A 4982-nucleotide genomic window follows, 5' to 3' on the forward strand; every position below is an offset into this window, starting at 1 on the left:
CATCACCTAATTTTACCTGAGGGCAAAACAAGGGAGTGAATCCTCAGGCAACAGCTGTTCTAAGAGTCAGGAGATTACCCACAGCCCCAAGGAGATCTACTCCTAAAAGAAGTGGCGGTAAGAACCAAAAAAAGAAAAATAAAAGAAGTATTTCTTCAGCCACACTCTTTGAGAAAATGTCATAAATATGCTCTTCAATATTTTCATATCATAGCATTGGACACACAGCTCAACACAGTGAAACATTGATTGCCTGGAGGGAAAAAAAAAAGGAAAAAAGGAAGTAAAAAATATTACATCTTCCATCCTTCTGTTGGAAAATCTTGGCCCCCAAGCACAGAACCTAGTACACCAGAGACCTAGCCCGCAGGAGGTGCTGAGGCCCACAGGGTCCTGTGGGGAGGGAGGCAGTGCCCACCACCTGGGGCTGAATGGCACGAAATCGTGTTGGGTGTCCTCGGCCTTGCCAGCTCGGGCCCTCCGTCATGGGTCACCCGGGGGCTCTGCCTGTCAGAGCGCTGGATGGCTGACTGGATGAACACCAGCTCCGTGAGTTCCTGGCCAGGAGGCATGGTGACTTGTTGGATCTGGTAGAGCAGCTGCGAGGGGTGGGGAGGGAGAGTGAGGTCACCCTGGGGAGAGAGGCATGCAGCTTCCTCTAGGCTTCGAGTTGGCTGGGGCCCCTGATAACCCAACCAACACTCAGTGCAAGGCGACAGGGGGAGGAGGGGAAGTGGAGCTCTGCTGGGGCCGGGAGCAACCGACACGGAGGCAACTGCGGTGTGTGTGGTGAGGGGGAAGAGGGGCGGGGGAGTTGCATTTCCAGGTCCCTGGAACTTCCTGGCTTCCGCTTCTCTGGACGCTGTGTCTCCAGTTGGCTCTGGGCTTCAAGCTTGCTGTACCCATTCCTCTGTCCATCCGTGGACTAGCTGATCTGTTGCTCTTGCTGGCCCGCCCTCTGCGTGATCTGTGAGCATTGGTGGCACGCGTCTGGGTCTGTCCCTGCACCACGTGGGGTGCCGAAGGGCCCCCTACAGGCTGGGCTACGCGAGTACACCGCAGCCGGCCGCCGTGCGGGGCCACCGGGCCCTGCTGGATCTTGCCTGTGTTCGGGATGCAGTGCCTTCATGGTCCATTCAGTGCCACTCTGGGCCTGCTGGGCTTGACCGTGCGGCTGGGCCGGGACAGTCTGCACCTGCTGACCTTCTTCAGCTTGCACGGTCACGGGTGTGGTCTGGCCCTGCTGAGGCTGTGCAACGATGATCGGCCCAGGCTTGATGGCGGCTGTGGAGCGGGTGGGCTGCTGGCCTTGCTGCTCCCCGGACTTGATCGGCAGTGGGCTGCTGAGCCCACCTGAAGCAGTCCCGGACGGGCCGGCAGGAGTCACATACTAGTGCACCTCCTCCGGACGCTTTGCTGGTTTCCACTCATGTCTCGGAACAACATCAATGAGAAAGTCAAGCTCATCACACTGTGTAATTGCCATGGCAATGTCACGCCTCTGAAGAGTCTGGCGCTGGTTCTCCTCTGAGTGGATCCAGGCCCCAAGAGTCAACTCTGTGATAAAAATCTGGGCTTCCTTGGCTAACAACACACGGGCTTCTGCGCTGATCATCTTCACATCGCCGGCCAGTATCATAATCTTCTTAATATGAGTCAGTGGGAGTTTCTGTACTCAGAAATCTTTCACTGTTAAATTCCAGATTTCTCCCGTGACACGAGGCCAGGAGGAATACAGAGTTTGCTGGGCACCACTGCTGCTAGCACCACCAAATCCTCCTCCTGTGGACACTGTGACAAACGCCTCGACTGGGAGGTCCAGGGGCCAGCAGGAGCCGCCTCAGCACTTGGGCAGCAGGGCACTGCAGAGGGCGGGGAACCACAGCGGCGAGGGGGCTGGGAAGCGGCATCACCGAGAAGCAGAACCGAGAGCGCGAGAAGCCGGGCTAAAGACAAGGCGCCGGCCATGCCGTTTGCACCACGTCCCCCCTTTACCCTCCCCCTCCCTTGGCGCCTTCCACAGTGATTCTTTTAAGTTGAAATATGGGTAAGGACCACTTTGCTGGCCTTCTCAAGAGGCATCTGTGACCATAATCGTATGACTATGATCATATGATCATACTATGACTTCCTTTCTTTAACTATAGGCTTATTTAAGTGCTGCTTTATTGCATGAAAATCCTTATATAATTTCATTTTTGAAAAGCAAATGTTAAGGACACAAATCTAATAGTAATAATATACCAATTGGTTCATTAGTTATAATAAATGCATCATACAAATGTAAGATGCTAATAATCATGCAAACTGGGTGTGGGTAGGATATATGGAAACTTCCTTTAGTATCTTCATAATTTTTATGTAAATCTAAAATTGTTTTAAAAATAATGTCTATATAAAAAAACACAGATCCCAAAGTACATGTTGGGATTGAAAAGTAAACTGGAAATTTTTTTAAATGAACAAAACAGACTCTCTGGTTTCTTTTTTTATATTGGCAAAGATTCTTCATGGCTCTGAAATAGGTACCCAGGCAGGGACTTGATATCCCAGTCACTCCTACACTAAGGCTTCACCAGCAGCAGGACCCTTCCTGGACAGAATACAGACTCAGCTTCTGATATCTGAAAATGCATCCTCCATTTAAAAAAAAAAAAATCAATATAACTCCTCATTCCCGAGGCTAGCAATCTGGAATAACACCTGAGGGGACCTTTCCTTGAAAAATACCCAAGGGGTGGTAAAAGCTGTTAGGCGCAGAGCTGTTGCCCCCTATGCTATTTCACAGCATTGGAGAAGTTAGAAGTCACTGAGTGTTTAAGGACAGTCTAAACACTGAAATACTGTATAGCCATTAAATGATTATTATGAAGATTATGTTACCTGAGGGAAGGAGTTTACAATACGTTTATTACATAAGATGGATTTTTTAAAATCAAAACGCACAAGTAATGTACGTAGTACTGAAATATGTTGGGCCTTGGGACCCTCTGCTGCAGTGCTCGCACCTGGACAAACATCTCCGTGGGCAACAGAATACAAAGAAACTACGTAAGGCACCAAAAATGACCGCATGCACAGTTGGAGCATATTATGAACAATAAGAGACAAAAAGGCCAAAAACCAACTGCCGCTTCTGAGGTGCTGGGAGCAAAACGAGGGTCCTACATGTGATCCCTGCACAGGGCACCTCCCAAAGGGCAGGCCGATCACCTATGCCACCCCTCCACCCAACCACCGATCTGCCTCTACCCTCACCCCATTGAAGGAACCAGCTTGCCCCTCCCTCAGGGAGCGAGCACGAGAACCTGCTTCTTGTTCTCCCTCGTGGAGTAGCCAGGGACCCCAGTAAAGTCTTGCCTGAATTCCTCAACTGGCCTCCTATCGATTTCTGTTGATTTAAAAAGTTCAAGAAACCCAGCTGGTATCAGAATGCAAATATAACTTTTGTTTGTCACCAAAGGGTCCAGATTATTAATCTTATAAATACCCCCTCCTTTAGGATGGCTCTCATTTACAAACATATATTACCACACCAGGCAGCGTTCTTTTGGTAAATGCTTTGAGTAACAGACAGTGCAATCTGACCCACATCAGATATTTGAGTCATTTTCTGGCAGGCAAACTGTAAGTAAGGAAGGCAAGCAGGTCCTCTTTCCCCATAGCAACATGTTTACATGTATACTTGTAGCTGATTCACAATAGTGTATAGAAGAAACTAACACAATATTGTAAAGCAATTAGTCTAATTAAAAATAAAAGTAAAAAAGGAAAGAAGAACCAAGAAAAAGTGAAGCTTGTTAGAACTGAAAAAGCAAACAAACAAGCAAACCTGTGCTTCTTCTCCCAAGTCTTGCTCTGAGACTACGGGAACAGTCTTTATTCAATCATCCATTCAGCAAACATTTACTGAATACCTACTTTGCTGTGCTTAGCTGCTCAGTCATGTCCAACTCTTTGTGACCCCGTGGACTGTAGCCCACCAGGCTACAAACAAACTGTCTGTCCTTGGGGATTCTCCAGGCAGGAATACTGGAGTGAGTTGCCATGCCCTCCTCCAAGGGATCTTCCCAACCCAGGGAATGAACCTGGTTTCCCGCATTGCAGGCAGATTATTTACCATCTGAGCCACCAGGGAAGCCCAAGAATGTTGGAGTGGGTAGCCTACCTTTCTCCAAGGGATCTTCCTGACCCAGGAATCAAAACTGGGGTCTCCTGCATTGCAGTCAGATTCTTTACCAGCAGAGCCACCTGGGAAGCCCGAACATCTACTAAGTGCTGCAAAATATACTCCGCAAAATGCTGGTGATCCAACGGTAAGCAAAATGGACATGACTCTTGCCTTCATGGAATTTCACACAGTCTAGTGTGAAATATAAATGATCCCACCAAAATTTATAGTAGAAAATTGTGTTCCTACTATGAAAGAAAATACAGAGGACTATGAAGGAATATTATTAGAGGACTTTATACAGAGAGCCATTTTTGCTCAAGGATACGGCACATATTAAGCACTATCATTGTAGGCTATTTGTTAACCTGAAACTACTGAGGACAGTGTGAGGCTTAAATGCTCATTCATCTTAAATGCTCATTCATCTCATTCACAGAGATTTACAGTCACATCTTGCTGAGGGTTTCCAAGCACAGAACCATGCACTTTCCTAACCTCTAAGTTCTCAGGTTTCCTGTAAGTTCATTAAATGCTCCAGATTCTCATCAGGAACATTCTCGTCTCACTTTTTCTAGAGTTGACCTCACATTTAATCTTAGAAAAGATTTCACTGCCCATACAGGTCTATATTCTTTCTTTTTTTACCACACATACAAACTAAGAAAGGGAGAAAGGTATAATGGCTGCAAATATACAGTTTCTTTTACAGTTTTTTACAATTTTTTTTACAGCTGGTCTACCTGGCATCTACACCCCTCCTTTCTCTGGAACGACTTTAAAATTCATTTGGGGATTTATCCCTTCCCTA

The 4982-nt window shown here is 47.3% G+C and overlaps 1 pseudogene; it reads right to left on the bottom strand.

Moving 5' to 3' along the window:
• Nucleotides 1-359: 359 nt before the first annotated feature.
• Nucleotides 360-1968, bottom strand: LOC133072720 (nuclear transcription factor Y subunit gamma-like; annotated as a pseudogene).
• Between the last annotated feature and the right edge of the window lie 3014 nt (nt 1969-4982).

This window comes from Dama dama, chromosome 18 (genome assembly GCF_033118175.1).
Source record: "Dama dama isolate Ldn47 chromosome 18, ASM3311817v1, whole genome shotgun sequence".
NCBI lineage: Eukaryota > Metazoa > Chordata > Mammalia > Artiodactyla > Cervidae > Dama > Dama dama.